We start from the raw sequence: 21,195 nt of genomic DNA, 5'->3' as shown, positions 1-21,195 counted from the left end.
CTGTTGTCCTTGTCTGCTTGTGGCCCCGACCTTGGCTTATTCCCTTACTATCCCTATCCTCCTATTGCCTACTGTGGGTGTGAGCTGGGGGACCCTGGGGGTCGCGACCTGGAGCCAGTTGCAACCCAGTCCAACCTCACCACCATCTTCAACACCCAGGTTCAGTTCGCAGTTTTGGATAGAATGCAGATGGTTCAGAACATGTATTATGTTATTATATTGCTGTCTGTGCCCCCGTTAGGGAGAATTACCTTCTGTATCTGCCCTGTTTACCATTAACATTGAAAGTGAAAGTAAAAGAAAATCCCAAATTTTGAACTGTCCCCAAAAAAGTAATAGAGGGGAAATCTTTCAATTGGGACACTAGTTCTGGTGACATAGGAGTCCCCAATGGATTCCCTTATTTTACAGGAATTTCATCTGTTGTAGAAAATTTTATAAATGTATGTTGTCAAATGTCCCCCAGTGTCGGTTTTGCTGTAATATGTGAGCGTATTCGCACATACATACAGACGTTAGTGGAAGACCATTGGCTGCGAAAACCTTCCTGTGGACATGGCAGATCTGTTGCTCTTTTAGGGATGTTAGTTTATGCCTCATCAGGAGATTGGCCACCTCATGGCGACTGCATTAATGACTCCGAGCATACATGTCTGCGTACATGGGAACTATAGCATCACTGAGCCATAATTTTGTATGGTTCGCATCACTGGTAACAGTGGGAGTGTGCACATGGTTGTGTTCAAAGCCATGTGCTTGCCACATGGTTTTGCATGCCACCGTCTGCACACGTCACTACTGTATTTCTATTTGAATGTATACATGTCTTTGATTGGTTCTGTATTTAACCCTGTTGGAAGGGCTTCTGTATTCTCACATCCTGTTACATCCTTATATGGTCATTTCCTCTGTATTGTTCTTTTCCTGTGAGGTCACAAACTTTGTAGGAGGCGTTTGGCTGTTGGAGGCACACCCTCAAGTTGGGACTTCCTGTTGATATGTAAATAAAAGCAGACTCGGGGCTGAGGGAGGCAGTCATGCTGAGCTGAGAATGTAAGAAGGTGCTGATGTCTATTTACTAGGGAATGGGGAACCAGAGGGGAGGCATACGATCAAAAGGTACGTTAAATCATTAAGACGGAAATGTGTGCTTATTAGCACATTAGATATGGCTGTGTGCATAGCCTACAGCCATCTTTCTACGACACATCTCACTTCCTGTTTGGCTATGGGATAGGAAGCGAAGGTAAATCTCCCCAATGAAACACAGATGGCGAAACAAAATCTAACAGAACATGCGAATAGGCAAAAAATTTGTTCAAACAGGCGAACACTGTTAAAGTCTATGGGACACGAACATGAATAATCAAAAGTGCTACTTTTAAAGGCTTATATGCAAGTTATTGTCATAAAAATGTTGGGGGACCTGGGTCCTGCCCCAGGGGACATGTATCAATGTAAAAAAAGTTTTAAAAATGTCCGTTTTTTCTGGAGCAGTGATTTTAATAATGCTTAAAGTGAAACAATAGAAGTGAAATATTCCTTTAAATTTCGTACCTGGGGTGTGTCTATAGGATGCCTGCAAAGTGGCACAAGTTTCCCGTGTTTAGAACAGTCTGAGAGCAAAATGACATTTCTAAAGGAAAAAAAATCATTTAAAAGTACTCGCAGCTATAATGAATTGTCGGTCCTGGCAATACACATAAAAGTTAATTGATAAAAATGGCATGGGATTCACCAACAGTCCATTACCAGGCCCTTTGAATATTAAGGGGAAGCCCGAACCAAAATTTAAAAACAAAAATTGCGTGGGGGTCCCCCCAAATTCCATACCAGGCCCTTCAGGTCTGGTATGGATATTAAGTGGAACCCCGCACCAAAATTAAAAAAAATATGGCGTGGGGTCCCCCCAAAAATCCATACCAGACCCTTATCCGAGCACGCAACCTGGCAGGCCGCAGGAAAAGAGGGGGAGAGAGCACCCCCCCTCCTGAACCATACCAGGCCACATGCCCTCAACATGGGGAGGGTGCTTTGGGGTAGTCCCCAAAAACACCGTGTCCCCATGTTGATGGGAACAAGGGCCTCATCCCCACAACCCTTGCCCGGTCCTTGTGGGGGTCTGCAAGCGGGGGGCTTATCGGAATCTGGAAGCCCCCTTTAACAAGGGGACGTCCAGATCCCGGCCTCCCCCCTGTGTGAAATGGTAACGTGGTACAAATGTACTCCTACCATTTCACAAAAAAAAGTGTGAAAATGGTAAAAATTACAAGACGCGGCTTGGGGGGCGGGGTCACCCCCCTCTGATGCTACAAGGAAGCCATAGGGATGTCCCTGTGCATCAGAGGGGGCGGGGTCACCCGGCGATGTCACCATGTGAACCCGCCCTCAGTTATAAAAGAACTGTCACCTAAGAGGACGGTAATTACGGCGGGTGCCTCCCATGGAGGCAGATCGCTGGCGACGTGTGTGGTTTTTTTTTTTCGGTCCGTCGGCGGAAGAAGAAGAAGACTACGTGGGACATTTTAATTTTTTTAGTTTTTAATAAAGGACTTGTCCCCAAGCCGTATCTTGTAATTTTTACCATTTTCACACTTTTTTGTGAAATGGTAGGAGTACATTTATACCCCGTTACTATTTCACACAGGGGGGAGGCCAGGATCTGGGGGTCCCCTTGTTAAAGGGGGCTTCCAGATTCTGATAAGCCCCCCGTCCACAGACCCCCACAACCACCGGGCAAGGGTTGTAGGGATGAGGCCCTTGTCTCCATCAACATGGGGACACGGTGCTTTGGGGGGCTATCCCAAAGCACCCTCCCCATGTTGAGGGCATGTGGCCTGGTGCAGTTCAGGAGGGAGGGCGCTCTCTCGTCCCCCCTCTTTTCTGCGGCCTGCCAGGTTGCGTACTTGGATAAGGGTCTGGTATGGATTTTGAGGGGGACCCCCACGCCATTTTTTTTATTTTGGCACGGGGTTCCCCTTAATATCCATACCAGACCTGAAGGGCCTGGTATGGAATTCGGGGGGAACCCCACGCAATTTTTTTTTTTAATTTTCGTTCAGGGCTCCCCTTAATATTCATACCAGACCCAAAGGGCCTGGTAATGGACTGTGGGGGAATCCCATGCCATTTTTACCAATGAACTTTTATGTGTATTCTGACTGATAATTCATTACAGCCGCAAGTACTTTTAAATGATTTTTTTTCCTTTAGAAATGTCATTTTGTTCTCGGACTGTTCTAAACACGGGAAACATGCGCCACTTTACAGGCATACTATAGACACCCCCAGGTATGAAATTTAAAGGAATATTTCACTTTTATTGTTTCACTTTAAGCATTATTGAAATCACTGCTCCCTGGGGCAGGACCCAGGTCCCCCAAACACTTTTTATGACAATAAAATATATAAGCCTTTAAAATTAGCACTTTTGATTTCTCCCATAGACTTTTAAAGGGTGTTCCGCAGCTTTCGAATTTGCCGCGAACACCCCAAATTGTTCGCTATTCGGCGAACAGGTGAACACCCGATGTCGTGTCGAACTTACTTTCGACTCGAACATCGGGCTCATCCCTAATTAGGAGTATCTCACCAAAAATGATATTTTTGTTACAGGGGATATCTGACTTGTATCTTAGTGTAGACGTCTGGGAAAATCAATGAGCCAATCACACGAGCAGCAAATTATGTTTCTGGGGGGTATTCTGTACACATTCTGTGTACAGAACACCTTCAGGTAGCCATACTGCATTGTATTTTCAGAAAATGACAGCGGCTGCAGAATGAAACAGAAAGGTAATTTTTAATAACATTCAATTACAATATGACTTAAGTCGCAATTGTATACACTATATTATTTTTTATTTGATATTTTTTTCCCAAAGTGGAGTAACCCTTTAACCACTTGCTTACTGGGCACTTAAACCCCCCTCCTGTCCAGACCAATTTTCAGCTTTTAGCGCTGTCGCACTTTGAATGACAATTGCGCGGTCATACAACACTGTACCCAAATGAAATTTTTATAATTTTTTCCCCACAAATAGAGCTTTCTTTTGATGGTATTTTTTTATATTTTGTTATAAATTTTTGCAAACAGGTAATTTTTCTCCTTAGTTGACGTACGCTGATGAGGCGGCACTGATGGGCTCTGATAGGTGGCAGTGATGGGCACTGATGGGTGGCGGTGATGGGCACTGATGGGTTGCAGTGTTGGGCACTGATTGGGCACTGATTGATGGCAGCACTGCTAGGTGGCACTGATAGGTGGCACTTGTGGGCATTGTTGGTGGCACTTGTGGGCATTGTTGGTGGCACTTGTGGGCACTGTGGGCACTGGCAGGTGGCAATGACAAATGGCACTTGGAGGCACAGATGAGGCATCTGTGCCTCCTTCCTCTTCGGGACCGATGTCCCTTTCACATAAGCCAGTGATCGGCTTTTTTTCCCCCTCACGCTCTCAGCGTGAGGAGAAAATGAAACCGATCACCGAGTTTTGTTTACATCATGTGATCAGCTGTCATTGGCTGACAGCTGATCACATGGTAAGGGGCCGGCCCGGTCCCTTACTCGGATCTGTGATCATCCGGGTCTCCGTGACTCGGTGATCACAGCGCGCACACCGCGTGCCCTGCAGGGTGCGCGCGGTGCACGTGCACAGGAGAGGACGTCCTATGATGGCCTCCCGGAGATTGAGGTCCGCGCTGTAGCCGTCATTCGGCTATGGCCCGGACCTCAAGTGGTTAAAGCAGAATTAAACTGTGCTATATTTGTTTATATACATGGGCCCCCAGGAGGGTTATGCCATAATGTGCCAGTATGCACAGCTTATTAACAGATTACGCTGTGCTGTCCCACTGAGCACAATTAGAACGGTGCCGTGTGCCACACTCCCCTGTTGTGACCCCACTCACCAAATGGCAAGGACCCGCAGCTTTGCAGTATGGAGACCGCATACCACATACTGGAGACCGCAGGGGCAGGACAAAAGGTATGTAGCATGTGTGGTCCCACAGGTGATATATTTCTTAATTTCATAGGATCTACCTTGAGAATGTGAAAAAAAATCAGTAGTTTTCCTTTGTCTATATTTGGAAGTTCTACAAATTACACATTTGCCGCAACTAAAAAAAACAGTTTGATCTAGAAAGTAAATAGTTTTCTGGGGGTGTTAATAACATTCCGTGCCAGCTGTAGCCGGAGTGTGGGTGGTTTTGTATGAATAAACTGTGGTTTAGCCATTAAGATGATTTTTAAATCTCTATCTCTGAGTAACAGAGGTCAATGCTCTTTTAATATTTGTTTAAACTGTTTATGTTGCTGAGTATAATCTTGAAAGAAAGAAACACCATAATATATTTTCTTCTTCTCTTTTTTTCTTAAATAAATACTCTCTATCCAAGTTTCTTTTTTTTTCTTTTGTTTTCTTTAAATCTCTCCAGTCATAACCCCTTTTTAGGAATCCTTCTAGAATTATTTGAACCTTGATGTCATAATCTTCTACTTTATCACAATTTCTTCACACGCTAATCATCAACCCTAATCACCCTAATCATCTGGCTCTTAGGAAACCCACCTAGCCATCTAGGATGGTGGCAACTTCCTAGTGGGATACACCCATTTTGGTCAACTTCCATAAAAAAGGTCTGGGTCAACAATTTGCCATTTTCTTGATATATGACTAGATCAAGGAAGTTGACCGCTTCCTGATTGAAAGTTTCTGAAAAGGTGATGGAGAAGGAATTATCCTCCATCTCCTTGAGAAAATTACAAAAAGATTCCTGTGATCACTGACTCATAAAGAGGCTGGCCACTGACAGAGCATACTTTGGCCAAATGGCCACTCCCCTTATTTGTCTATAGAACTTTTTTTCATGCCAAAAGAAATTGTGGCTCATTGCCAAATCTAAGGCCTGTAGTAGAAACTCCTTCTGTTTGGATTTTATGTTTGTCTTTCCTAAAGCCCATTTAACTGCTCCCAAGCCATGGTGGTTTTGGATATTAGTATAAAGTGAATTCACATCCACTCTGGCTAGGATATAATCCTCACCAATTGACATGGGTTTCAACAATTCCATGAGATCCTTACTCCTTTATCTTTAAGGTGGGATGGATATTTTAGGGTGAGAGGTTGTAAAAAACAATCCAGATATTCCCCCAGCTTAGAGAAGAGTGAGTCTACCCCACTTACTATCGGTCGGCCTGGGGGTCTAAGTGGTTATTGTGTACTTTTGGCAACTGATAGATGACCGGAACTTTGGGTGCATCTGGTAGGAGGTATCTTGCTTCCTTTTAGATAACACGCCAATAGTCCATCACCACAGTGAAAGTGCAGATCCCTCTCCCTTTGGAATATCACTCACCGGATTATTGCTACTCATTCTCATGACTGGCAATAACGCTTATATCATGATAAAACTCCACCTCAGAAATGGTGTAATATCTTAAGATACACATTTTTTTTTAAAAAAATGCACTTATATTCCAGCAATTATAAACAAGCACATTTAATAAAATGGCGCCAGTTGCCACGCTATAGCGGTCTCACCATCTCCAAAGGATCGGGGTGGCCACTTCATCACTTCCAGTTCCTGTCTTGACGTCCTGATGTCACATTTGGTTGCTGCGTAGCCACAACCTGATGCATTTCATCATATCCTACATTGGCACAGAGGTTGGCTACCCAGCTCGGCAACATGGTTTATGTATCTTCCCCCTCCTCAACTTAGCCCATTATCTGCCAATCACCTTAATGATTGTCACAACCAGTGTACTACAACAGGACACTTAATAGTAAACTATCCATCTGTGCTTTTAACCCATAATATGCCATTCAGGTGTGATGTGGCATATTATGGGTTAAGAGCACAGATGGATAGTTTACTATCAAGTTTTCTGTTGTAGTACACTGGTTTTGACAATCAACATTGAAATAATTGGCAGATAATGGGTTAAGGTGAAGAGGATACATAAACTGTGTTTTGCTGAGCTGTGTAACCACCCCCTGTGACTAAGTCAAATATGATGAAACGCATTGGAGTGTGGCTACATGGCAACCGGATGTGACGTCACAACAGGAACTGGCAGTGACGTATCACCCATCCTAATCCATTGGAGTAGGTGAGACCGCTATAGCGTGACACCTGGTGCCATTTTATGATATGGGCTTGTTTTATGTTGTTGGAATGTAAGTGCATTTCTTTTAATAAAAGCGGGTATCTTGAGAAATTAAGGCGTTTCTCTTTTTCTTCCACATGTGGCTATTAATAGGAGAGCCAGAGTAATGAATTGGAGGTGATGTTTACATTTCTGAGGTGGAGTTTTATCAACATATAAGCGCTATTGCCAGTCATGAGAATGAGTGTCAATAAGGACCGGTGAGTGATATTCCAAAGGGAGAGGGAGCTGTGCTTTCACTGTGGTGATGGACTTTTGGTGTGTTATCTCCAATGAGAAGAAATAAAGCACTATTTCTAGCACTTTGATGGTTATATTTTCCAGCACTTTTATGAACATTTGTTACAGCACCTATTTATTAGTTTATGTTAATTTGTTTTGATTTTGTTTTTTGTATAATTTGTGCTACTATGGATTATTTTTAGAGTATCACTGATGATATTTCACCTGTTTTAGAAAAGATTATTCTGTTTACCACTTAATGATCATATCAAAATATCTACTTTCTTACAATCAGATTTCCCATCCATACTGATCTGAATAATTTTGATTAAATCGATCAGTTTTGCTTGAGATCAATTGATGACACAGTAGCTTATTGTGTGAAGAATGGTTTGATCAGATCATTTAGTGTATGGCCACCATAAAATATTCTACTTGTGTGACTACAATTGTCCTTTTAGATAAACTCAGCAATTTCAGTTGGTACAAAATATATTTCTATAAAATCTGTTTAAATGCAGAATGTCCTGCAAGAGAAAGTAACAGTTTTGCTTTAAAACAAATTGTCCATATCATCAGTTTCACTCACCCAATCATTTCAGTTTATGCAAAACATATTCATGGAAAATTTCTGCTTAAATACAGAGAGTTACATAGGAAATGTTAACTGATCAGAATCAGGGCAACCGAATACACAACTTCAGACATGACACGTCTCCTGTGGTTACTCCTTATTGTGTCTTCAGTACAATGTGTGTTTCTTTTTATTTAGATTACTCGTTTTAAAAGTTTCTAAGTGATCTGAGATACAAGACATGTAATATATAATCAAATGTAATATATATTTTTCAGATGTCACATCACAAATCACAATGGTGGAGTCTGGTCCTGGGACTGTGAAGCCATCAGAGACTCTGGAACTGACCTGTAAAGTGACCGGAGCCTCCCTCACTGACAGCACTAACATACATTGTGTGGGCTGGAGCCGACAATCTGATAGGAAACCGCTGGTGTGGTTGGGGGAAATATGTTATAATGCAGCTACATATTATCCCAGCTCTGTTCAGGGACGACTGACTCTATCCAGAGACACAAATAAAAGAGAAGTGTATTTAAAACTCACTGGAATGAAACCTGAAGAATCCGCCACATATTATTGTTCAAGAAGAGGCACAGCGTAACAGGATAACAAACAGCATGTACATGAACTGCTTTACAGAAAAACATTGGAAGTGGAGGCATCTTAGTAAACCTATCAAAAATCAAAGCTTTATAAATAGTGAAAAATGAAATTAATATACCTGATCAATATACCTGTGCAGTGATTGGTAAGACACAGTGGCGTATCATCCATGGATGCGGGGTGTTCACTGAACACGGGCCCCCGAGGGGGGGGGGGGGCATTGTGCTCTGACACACTGCAACCATGGATGATCCATCCTTGATTGACAGTCAGGGATGATCGGTGTGGTGATGGGGACACATACCTCCCAACTTTCAGACTTGAGAATGAGGGACAGTTGAGGGAGGTAAAAGCCTGTGGCGTGCTTAGCTTCGAAAAGTGCCGCAAAGAAGACGGTAAAGTGACACTAAAAATAGCGGCGTTTTGTGGCAGACGCCCCCAATGCCTCTGTGTGAAAGCAGCCTAAGGCAAGGGGGGGGATTTACTGATATAAGGAGGAAACCTTTATATCAGTGTCCCTTTACTTATTGTATTCACTCCCCCTTACATCATACATCAGTGACCCCCCCCTTAGACTGGCCTGGCGGCGTTGTCACTGATCTCCTCTTGGGTTCATCATGCAGGGATCAGTTGGTCGGCTCCAGTTTGGTGGCTTTGGTTTTCCTGGAGACGCCTTTCCACAGTCCACACACATCTGACTTCTCCCACGATCCCCATCTCAGCGACACTCCCACTCTTGACTCCTCTCCAAACTCCCTCAGAGACTGCAGACATGATATGATACAAGAGATGGTCAGAGACTGCAGACATGATATGATACAAGATATGGTCAGAGACTGCAGACATGATATGATACAAGATATGGTCAGAGACTGCAGACATGATATGATACAAGAGATGGTCAGAGACTGCAGACATGATATGATACAAGAGATGGCCAGAGACTGCAGACAAGATATGATACAAGAGATGGTCAGAGACTGCAGACATGATATGATACAAGAGATGGTCAGAGACTGCAGACATGATATAAGACAAGATATGGTCAGAGACTGCAGACATGATATGATACAAGAGATGGTCAGAGACTGCAGACATGATATGATACAAGAGATGGCCAGAGACTGCAGACAAGATATGATACAAGAGATGGTCAGAGACTGCAGACATGATATGATACAAGAGATGGTCAGAGACTGCAGACATGATATAAAACAAGATATGGTCAGAGACTGCAGACATGATACAAGAGATCAATACAGTCTCACCAGTGCCATTCAAATGCAGTCTACCACTGTGCCCTTAATCGCAGCCTGACTGTGCCCATAATTGCAGAGAGAGAAAGAGAGAGAGAGAGAGAGAGAGAAATGCATGCTCTGCAGGCAAAAAGAATAATAAATGCAATTTTTTTTACCTGCAAAAAATGTTAATTTATTTTTATAATAAATTAGTTCACTTTTTATTATGATTTATATTATTATAATAAATTAGTTTTTTTTTCTAAAGAAATCCGTGAGAGAGAGATAGAGGGGGTGCAATAATGGTGAGAATGAGGGGCTGCAATGGCGAGAGAGAGAGGGGGGCTGCAATGGCGAGAGAGGGGCTGCAATGGTGAGAGAGAGAGGGGGGCTGCAATGGTGAGAGAGAGAGGGGGGCTGCAATGGTGAGAGAGAGAGGGGGGCTGCAATGGCGAGAGAGAGGGGGGCTGCAATGGCGAGAGAGAGGTGGGCTGCAATGGCGAGAGAGAGGGGGGCTGCAATGATGAGAGAGAGAGGGGGGCTGCAATGATGAGAGAGAGAGAGGGGGGCTGCAATGATGAGAGAGAGAGGGGGGCTGCAATGGTGAGAGAGGGCTGCAATGGTGAGAGAGAGGAGGGCTGCAATGGTGAGAGAGAGAGGGGCTGCAATGAGAGAGAGAGGGGGGCTGCAATGGAGAGAGAGAGAGGGGGGCTGCAATGGCGAGAGAGAGGGGGGCTGCAATGGCGAGAGAGAGAGGGGGGCTGCAATGGCGAGAGAGAGGGGGGCTGCAATGATGAGAGAGAGAGGGGGGCTGCAATGATGAGAGAGAGAGGGGGGCTGCAATGGTGAGAGAGGGCTGCAATGGTGAGAGAGAAGGGGGCTGCAATGGTGAGAGAGAGAGGGGCTGCAATGATGAGAGAGAGAGGGGGGCTGCAATGGTGAGAGAGGGCTGCAATAGTAAGAGAGAGAGGGGGGCTGCAATGGTGATAGAGAGAGAGAGAGGGGCATAATGTTGAGAGAGGGCTGCAATTGGGAGAGGGAGAGGGAGGGGGGGTGCACCGTGCAATGGTGATGGAGAGAGAGGGGCTGCAATGGTGAGAGAGAGAGGGGGGCTGCAATGGCGAGAGAGAGAGAGGGGCTGCAATGGCGAGAGAGAGAGAGGGGCTGCAATGGCGAGAGAGAGGGGCTGCAATGGCGAGAGAGAGAGGGGGGCTGCAATGGCGAGAGAGAGGGGCTGCAATGGCGAGAGAGAGAGGGGGGCTGCAATGGCAAGAGAGAGAGGGGGGCTGCAATGGTGAGAGAGAGGGGGGTTGCAATGATGAGAGAGAAGGGGGCTGCAATGATGAGAGAGAGAGGGGGGGCTGCAATGATGAGAGAGAGAGGGGGGCTGCAATGATGAGAGAGAGAGGGGGGCTGCAATGATGAGAGAGAGAGGGGGGCTGCAATGGTGAGAGAGGGCTGCAATGGTGAGAGAGAAGGGGGCTGCAATGGTGAGAGAGAGAGGGGCTGCAATGATGAGAGAGAGAGGGGGGCTGCAATGGTGAGAGAGGGCTGCAATAGTAAGAGAGAGAGGGGGGCTGCAATGGTGATAGAGAGAGAGAGAGGGGCATAATGTTGAGAGAGGGCTGCAATTGGAAGAGGGAGAGGGAGGGGGGGTGCACCGTGCAATGGTGATGGAGAGAGAGGGGCTGCAATGGTGAGAGAGAGAGGGGGGCTGCAATGGCGAGAGAGAGAGAGGGGCTGCAATGGCGAGAGAGAGAGAGGGGCTGCAATGGCGAGAGAGAGGGGCTGCAATGGCGAGAGAGAGAGGGGGGCTGCAATGGCGAGAGAGAGGGGCTGCAATGGCGAGAGAGAGAGGGGGGCTGCAATGGCAAGAGAGAGAGGGGGGCTGCAATGGTGAGAGAGAGGGGGGCTGCAATGATGAGAGAGAAGGGGGCTGCAATGATGAGAGAGAGAGGGGGGGCTGCAATGATGAGAGAGAGAGGGGGGCTGCAATGATGAGAGAGAGAGGGGAGCTGCAATGGTGAGAGAGGGCTGCAATGGTGAGAGAGAAGGGGGCTGCAATGGTGAGAGAGAGAGGGGCTGCAATGATGAGAGAGAGAGGGGGGCTGCAATGGTGAGAGAGGGCTGCAATGGTAAGAGAGAGAGGGGGGCTGCAATGGTGATAGAGAGAGAGAGGGGTATAATGTTGAGAGAGGGCTGCAATTGGGAGAGGGAGGGGGTGCACCGTGCAATGGTGATGGAGAGCGAGGGGCTGCAATAGTGAGAGAGAGAGGGGGGCTGCAATGGCGAGAGAGAGAGGGGCTGCAATGGCGAGAGAGAGGGGCTGCAATGGCGAGAGAGAGAGGGGGGCTGCAATGGCGAGAGAGAGGGGCTGCAATGGCGAGAGAGAGAGGGGGGCTGCAATGGCGAGAGAGAGAGGGGGGCTGCAATGGCGAGAGAGAGAGGGGCTGTAATGGGAGAGAGAGGGGCTGCAATGGCAAGAGAGAGAGAGGGGCTGCAATGGCGAGAGAGAGGGGGGCTGCAATGGCGAGAGAGAGGGGCTGCAATGGTGAGAGAGAGAGGGGGGCTGCAATGGCGAGAGGGGGGCTGCAATGGCGAGAGAGAGAGGGGGGCTGCAATGGCGAGAAAGAGGGGGGGCTGGAATGGTGAGAGAGAGGGGGGCTGCAATGGTGAGAGAGAGGGGGCTGCAATAGTGAGAGAGAGGGGGGCTGCAATGGCGAGAGAGAGGGGGGCTGCAATGGCGAGAGAGAGGGGGGCTGCAATGGTGAGAGAGAGAGGGGCTGCAATGATGAGAGAGAGGGTGGCTGCAATGATGAGAGAGAGAGGGGGGCTGCAATGGTGAGAGAGAGAGGGGGGCTGCAATGGCGAGAGAGAGAGGGGGGCTGCAATGGTGAGAGAGAGGAGGGCTGCAATGGCGAGAGAGAGAGGGGCTGCAATGGCGAGAGAGAGGGGGGCTGCAATGGCGAGAGAGAGGGGGGCTGCAATGGCGAGAGAGAGGGGGGCTGCAATGGCGAGAGAGAGGGGCTGCAATGATGAGAGAGAGAGGGGGGCTGCAATGGTGATAGAGAGAGAGAGAGAGGGGTATAATGTTGAGAGAGGGCTGCAATGGGGAGAGAGAGAGAGGGGGGTGCACCGTGCAATGGTGATAGAGAGAGAGGGGCTGCAATGGCGGGGGAGAGAGAGGGGCTGCAATGGTGGGGGAGAGAGAGAGAGAGAGAGAGAGAGAAGGCAGCACCTTAATTCTTCTGCTCCACAGTCGTTCACTTCTCCTATGCCCTTATCGTGACTCTGCATGCAGACAGAGACTAGTGGGTGGTGCTGGCGCCGCGCGGGCCAGATGGAAGGAGAAATAAAGCAGTCCTGATGTTCTCCTGCTCCTTCCTTTAGGCACATTACTCCGCAGGAGCAGCCTGCAGTTCAGTGGGCGGTGCTGGCTGGGTCAGAAGAGAAGGCATTGCATGGCAAAGTGCAGCGGCGCCGACGCCTGTGCGGCCCGCCGCTGCTCTTTATTTTACTGACAGCCAGGCAAGCAGCTCCGAGCCAAAAGCGGCCCAAGGGCACTGAGTGCAGACAGCCTACCGGGAGATTTCCCGGTATCCCGGTAGGCCAGTCCGGCCCTGATGCCAGCTCTCTTCAGGGACGACTGACGCTGACCAGAGACACAAATAAAGGAGAAGTGTTTTTAACACTCACTGGAATTAAATCTGAAGAATCCGCCACATATTATTGTGCAAGAGAGGCACAACCTATGATGTACTCTAAAAACATGTACATAAACTATTTTACATTTGAAAAAGACATGGTTATAGAAGAACTTAAAGTATTTATAAATGCACATCTTCAAAAGGGCATTGTATTACAGCATATGCAATTTCCTGTCTCCAAATATCTTTATTTAAAAAAAAAAAAATATAGATATATATCTATATATCTATAGATATAGATATATATCTATAGATATATAGATATATATCTATATATATAATTTTATTCTTTAATTGTGTCTGTCACAGCCTTACCAAACACTCTTAACTGTGGTGGTGGTGGGGCGGGCATGTCTGTTTTGAAGGGATGGATGAGCACAGTGGAAAAGTCCCCTATAGAACATCGTCTATGGCGGGGGTCGGCAACCTGTCGATCGCAGGCTACCTGTTGACCGCAGACAGGTGACAGGTAGACCGCGAACAGGTCCGCACCGCCAACCCCCACCTTCTACTTTAGGTACCGGACTGATCCTCTCTGTGCCACCAGCCGCGCCTTTGGTTCTTGTGTCTCAACACGACCCGCCCCCACCCCCACCTCCGCCACTCTCATTAGTGAACAGCGGGGACCGAGAGCCAGCACAGCCCAGGACAGAGGGCGGGAGGAGGAGCTAACCGAGTTAACTTTTTAAGTTAACCCACAGGTGATTGGTTGCTAGGTCTTAGGCAATAAATCAATAGCTTGTTCCTTGGTCAGCTCCCAAACCCTGTCCAGAACTGTGCTTTCTCCCGATCACCGCTGTGTGCATATCCCTGCATTCTGAGCGCAACGCACTCCTAGACCCTGCATTCTGAGCACAACGCACTCCTGATCCCTGAATTCTGAGCGCAACGCACTCCTGATCCCTGCATTCTGAGCTCGACACACTCCTAATCCCTGGATTCTGAGCGCAACGCATTCCTTGACTCTGCATTCTGAGCACAACACACTCCTGATCCCTGCATTGTGAGCGCAACCCACTCCTTGCATTCTGAGCGCTGTTGTGGAAATTTCTATTAATGCATGTTGTCAGATGTCCCCCAGTGTCAGTTTTGCTGTAATGCGCTCATGTGAGCGTATTCGCACATACAGACATTGGTGGAAAACCATTGGCTGCGGAAATCTTCCCATGGACATGGCAGATCTGTTTGCTCTTTTAAGGATTTTTGTTTATGCCTCACCAAGGGACTGGCCACTCCATGGCGACCACATTTAAACTCCTAAGTGCGGGGCACAGCAGGGCACAGGGTATGGGGCACATCAGGGTACAGGGCACGGGGCACATCAGGGTACGGGGTGCAGCAGGGTATGGGAACATCAGAGTACAGGCACATCAGGGCACAGGGGATGGGGCAGAGCTGGGTACAGGGCACATCAGGATACAGGGCTGGGCACATCAGGGTACGGGACACAGCAGGGTATGGATCACAACAGGGTATGGGGCACATCAGGGCACAGGGTACGGGCACAGCAGGGCACCAGATATGGGGCACATCAGGGTACTGGGCACAGCAGGGCACAGGGTATGGGGCACAGGGTATGGAGCACAGCAGGGCACAGGGTATGGGGCACAGCAGGGCATACTTTTTCCTATCAGTTTCCTTCAAATGTAGAGTAGCGTGGGAAGTGGCTGTAATAAATCCTCTCTCATGTCACGCTGCTCCTCGGCAGCCCCTCCTCTCCTCTCGTTTATCCCAGGTGATGTCACAAGCATACGTCGAGAAGAGGGGCTGCCAGGGAGCAGCGTGACATGAGAGAGGACTTATTAAAGCCGCTTCCCATGCTACTCTGCATGTCGACTGATACTCGATCTACCCGTCAGCTGTCTGTGATTGATGGGTAGATCGCCACGGAACTCCTGGTGACTTTGCCGCAGAACATCAGGGAAACCCCAATTAAGGAACACTGCAAAAGGTAAATTAGGCCCCTGTGAGTGCGAGGCCTTAGGCGACCACCTAATTTGCCTTATTATTGAGCCGCCTCTGGCTATACATCCATCCCTGTATGGATGTAAACACTGGCATGTGATGCGATTGATTTTGACAGCCTGGCTGTATGATGTAACACAAATTATTCCCTGACAAAAAAAAATGACCCTTTGCATGGAGGTACGGGTCTATGCACCTGCCTGAATTTAGCATTACAGGGTGGTTCTCCTTAAATAAATGTTAACATAGTGAGAAGCAACGGGGTCACTTTACGGCCTAGCTCACCTGGGGTGTATGAATCCATGCCCCATGTGAGGACTGTGTCTACTTATACTGGGATGCACAGGAGTTCTGTACATCCCCATGCAGACAGTCCCATTACTATCAATTGGAGCACAGCAGCCTGCATGGACTAGGAGCACACTAGGTTTGCCAGATCATCCCTTTAAGCCTGAACACATATGAATTACATATGTTCTGAGGCTAAATGAATGCAGATAAGGCGGCTGTGTCCATGCAGTCACTGCATCCCAATTGACAGCAATGGGACTGCCTGCACAGGGATGCACGGAATTCATACACCCCATGTGAACAAAACCTAAATTTTCAATATTCTTCAATAAAAAGAAATATCTGCTTAGAAACAAACCAGCTATCTCATTGGTTCAACTCACCCAAATATTTTCATGTATGCAAAATGTATTCATTCTAAGTTTTCATTTAAATACAGAGCCAAACACAGGAAACACTATCTAAAAAGAATTAGCACCGATCAACTTCAGACATGACACCTCTCCTGTGGTTACTTTCCATTGTGTCTTTAGTACAATGTGTGTTACTTTTCATTTAGTTTATTTATTTGAAAGTTTATTTAAGCTAAGCTATAAGATGAATTATATAACAACATTTAATATATATTTTTCAGATGTCACATCACAAGTCTCAATGGTGGAGTCTGGTCCTGGGACTGTGAAGCCATCAGAGACTCTGGAACCATAGTTGGCAACATTGTAAAAAAAAAATGTGGGACACTTTTGTGGCTGTAGGCGGAGCTGTCCAATAATTAGGGGGCGGGGCATTCGTCAGCAGGCGTGGCCTGGGAAAAACAGACAAGTGCGGTGCGCGATGCGCGCCGCGCCGAAAAATGGGCGTGGTTTACGTGAAATTGTGGGCGTGGCTTAAATGGGCGTGGCTCTAGAGGGTGTGGTTAGAGTCTGAAATGAATGAGGGATGGAGAGGGGGAGAGAGGGATGGAGAGGGGGAGAGAGGGGGAGAGAGAGGGAAATGACGGGACAGCAGCCCCAGATCCTACATAATAGAAATATGTGTATTCTAGAAAGTTTAACAATCAGCAGATAAAGATACTCCAAACACCTGGTGTTAATGCTTCAATCATCCCGGCACCATGGTTGTTATGGTGTCAGGATGATTGAAGCGCATTATTTCTATTATTATATTGTAATATAAAATGAAATCATTCAACTCACCATAATGCAGAATCAGTGGGATCCCTGAGCGTGTCACCAGCCACGTCGCCTGCCACCAGCCGTCCGTCCTTGCTTCAGATGTCCGAGCAGAGTCCGTCCTTGCATCAGGTGCCCCCAGCGGAGCCCCCCTCACATCAGGAGTCCCCGGCGGAGCCCCCCCTCACATCAGGTGTCCCCGGCGGAGCCCCCCCTCACACCAGGAGTCCCCGGCAGAGCCCCCCCTCACATCAGGTGTCCCCGGCGGAGCCCCCCCTCACACCAGGAGTCCCCAAGGGAGCCCCCCTCACACCAGGAGTCCCCGGCGGAGCTCCCCCTCACATCAGGTGTCCCTGGCGGAGCTCCCCCTCACATCAGGAGTCCCCAAGGGAGCCCCCCTCACACCAGGAGTCCCCGGCGGAGCTCCCCCTCACATCAGGTGTCCCTGGCGGAGCTCCCCCTCACACCAGGAGTCCCCAAGGGAGCCCCCCTCACACCAGGAGTCCCCGGCGGAGCTCCCCCTCACATCAGGTGTCCCCGGCGGAGCCCCCCCTCACATCAGGAGTCCCCAAGGGAGCCCCCCTCACACCAGGAGTCCCCGGCGGAGCTCCCCCTCACATCAGGTGTCCCTGGCGGAGCTCCCCCTCACATGAGGTGTCCCCGGCGGAGCCCCCCTCACATGAGGTGTCCCCGGCGGAGCCCCCCTCACATCAGGAGTCCCCAAGGGAGCCCCCCTCACATCAGGAGTCCCCAAGGGAGCCCCCCTCACACCAGGAGTCCCCGGCGGAGCCCCCCCTCACATCAGGTGTCCCCAGTGCCCCCCCTCACATCAGGTGTCCCCAGTGCCCCCCCTTCACATCAGGTGTCCCCAGTGCCCCCCCCACTCACATCAGGTGTCCCCAGTGCCCCCCCCACTCACATCAGGTGTCCCCAGTGCCCCCCCACTCACATCAGGTGTCCCCAGTGCCCCCCCACTCACATCAGGTGTCCCCAGTGCCCCCCCACTCACATCAGGTGTCCCCAGTGCCCCCCCCACTCACATCAGGTGTCCCCAGTGCCCCCCCCCTCACATCAGGTGTCCCCAGTGCCCCCCCCACTCACATCAGGTGTCCCCAGTGCCCCCCCACACTCACATCAGGTGTCCCCAGTGCCCCCCCACTCACATCAGGTGTCCCCAGTGCCCCCCCCACTCACATCAGGTGTCCCCAGTGCCCCCCCCTCACATCAGGTGTCCCCAGTGCCCCCCCCACTCACATCAGGTGTCCCCAGTGCCCCCCCCACTCACATCAGGTGTCCCCAGTGCCCCCCCACACTCACATCAGGTGTCCCCAGTGCCCCCCCACACTCACATCAGGTGTCCCCAGTGCCCCCCCACACTCACATCAGGTGTCCCCAGTGCCCCCCCACACTCACATCGTGTCCCACAGCGGTGCGCGCGCTCACCCCCCACCTAGAACCCCCGCCCCTTTCCATATCAGACTGGCAGCGGGGCGGGGGGTAGGCGGGCCGAGGCGGAGCGGGGCGAGGCGGAGCGGGGCGGGCCGAGGCGGAGCGGGGCAGGGGGTGGGCGGCGACGCAGAAGCTTCGTCTAGCCTACCCCCAGCCGTCTTCCTGAACTTCAACAAAATGGCGGCCGGCGGAGACAATGTCTCCGCCGGCCGCCGACCTCCAGCGGCGGCGGCGGCGGCGGCGGCGGTTTCAAAAACCGGAACCGAATTTTTCGGGACATTTCCCGGGACACCACAAATCCGGGAATGAAGTCCACGTCCCGGGAATGTCCCGGGAAATTCGGGACAGTTGGCAGCTATGTGGAACTGACCTGTAAAGTGACTGGAGCCTCCCTCACTGACAGCACTAACATTCCCTGTGTGGAATGGGTCCGACAATCTGAAAGGAAACCGCTGGTGTGGTTGGGGAGAATATGTTATAATGCAGGCACAGCTTATGCCAGTTCTGTTCAGGGACGACTGACTCTGACCAGAGACACAAATAAAGGAGAGGTTTTTTTAAAACTCACAGGAATGAAACCTGAAGAATCCGCCACATATTATTGTGCAAGAGAGGCACAGCGTATGATGTACTCTACCAACATGTACATAAACTATTTTACATTTGAAAAAGACATGGTTATAGAAGAACTTAAAGTATTTGTAAATGCACATCTTCAAAAGGTCATTGTATTACAGCATATGCAATTTCATGTCTCCAAACATCTTTATTAAAAAAAATACATACATATATGCAATATATATATATTTATATATATATATATATATATATATATATATATATACAGTATATATATACAGTATAAATATATATATATACAAATTGTATTTTATTGTGTTTGTCACATCCTTACCAGACCCTCTTAACTGTGGTGGGGGGCATATCTGTTTTGAAGGGGTGGGCACAGTGAAAAAGTCGACTTTGGGACATTGTCTATGGCGGGGTCGGCAACCCGTCAATCGCGGGCTACCTGTCAACCGCAGACAGGTGACAGGTAGACCACGAACAGGTCCGCACTGCTGACCCCCACCTTCTACTTTAACACGACCCGCCTCTGCTCCCGCCTCTGCCTCCACCACCGTCATTAGTGAACAGCGCGGAGCGAGAGCCAGCACAGCCCAGGACAGAGGGCAGGAGGAGGAGCTGGCCAAGTTAACCCGCAGGTGATTGGTTGCTAGGTCCTTAGCAACAAATCACCAGCTTGTTAAAAGTCCCTCAGCTCCCTCCCCCTGTCCAGGACTGTGCTTTCTCCCGATCACCGCTGTGTGTAGAGGTAGGATGCACTGGAGCTAAGCTATGGGAGGGAAGGGGTTCAGAGGTCACTGCTAAAGGAAGGAGAAGAGGACACTACAGTGTGGGGGGGGTGATATAAAGGGGGAAGTGGGCACTGCTATGGGCAGGGTCACCCCCAAAGCAGTGTCTTCTACCACCCTTCACATCACCCCCCCAACTCTGCATTCTGAGCGCAATGCACTCCTTGACCCTGCATCATGAGTGCAATGCACTCCTGATCCCTGCATTATGAGCGCAACACACTCCTGATCCCTGCATTCTGAGCGCAACGCACTCCTGATCCCTGCATTCTGAGCGCAACACACTCCTGATCCCTGCATTCTGAGCGCAACGCACTCCTTAACCCTGCATTCTGAGCGCAGCGCACTCCTAGATCCTGCGTTTTGAGAGCATCACACTCCTGATCCCTGCATTGTGAGCGCAACACACTCCTTGACCCTGCATTCTGAGCGCAATGCACTCCTGAGCCCTGCATTTCTAGCACAACGCACTCCTAAACCGTGCATTCTGAGCGCACCATGCTCTTGATCCCTGCATTCTGAGCGCGACGCACTCCTTGTCCCTGCATTCTGAGCGCACCACACTCCTGATACCTGCATTCTAAATGTAAAGCACTCCTGATCCCTGCATTCTGAGTGTAATGCACTTTCTGATCCCTGCATTCTGAGTGTAACACACGCCTGATCACTGCATTCTGAGCACAACACACTCCTTGACCCTGCATTCTGAGCGCAACGCACTCCTTATCTCTGCATTCTGAGCGTAACACACTCCTGATCCCTGCATTCTGAGCATAACGCACTCATGAACCCTGCATTCTGAGTGTAATGAACCTTGTAATCTCTTGTAATACTTATTTTATTTTTGTGCTCACAAACACACTGCGTTTGCAATCTACGTTTGGGATTAACAATGTATTATACTCGCAGTAGATCACAAAGGCAGTGCTTTTTGAACACTATGCAGGAAACACACATGTAAACACACACTTTCTGGCACTGCTTTCTGGTGTGAACCGGTCCTAACAATAGGACACTGTGCCCGGTGATCTTTGACTTCATCAGTGTTGTTCAAGTAGATCTCCATCTCTCTAAGGTTGCCTACCCCTGATCTATGGCTTAGTCACAGGCAGGTGGGTTGAGGTGACACAGTGGGGTGGGGGGGGGGATGCTAATATTACACATACACACAGCAGAGAAGTCACTTCCCTGTCTGTGTGTGCTGCATTCCAGAACCAGCTTTCGTTTTCACAGCCACTCCCAGCTTGAGCCTCTCTATCAAAATTGAACCTGGCTCTGCAATGCAGCACACACAGACAGGGAAGTAGCTCCACCACTGTGTGTGTGATACAAGCCCATTCACCCGTCTGCTGTGTCAGTAATCCAATCCACCCTCTGGACAATAATCCTGCCCACTGTGTAATGTTACTAAACAAATAGGAG

The sequence above is a fragment of the Aquarana catesbeiana genome, linkage group LG01, assembly GCF_042186555.1.
Source record: "Aquarana catesbeiana isolate 2022-GZ linkage group LG01, ASM4218655v1, whole genome shotgun sequence".
Lineage (NCBI taxonomy): Eukaryota > Metazoa > Chordata > Amphibia > Anura > Ranidae > Aquarana > Aquarana catesbeiana.
The sequence above is the reverse complement of the archived record's forward strand: the minus strand, read 5'-3'. Positions refer to the sequence as shown.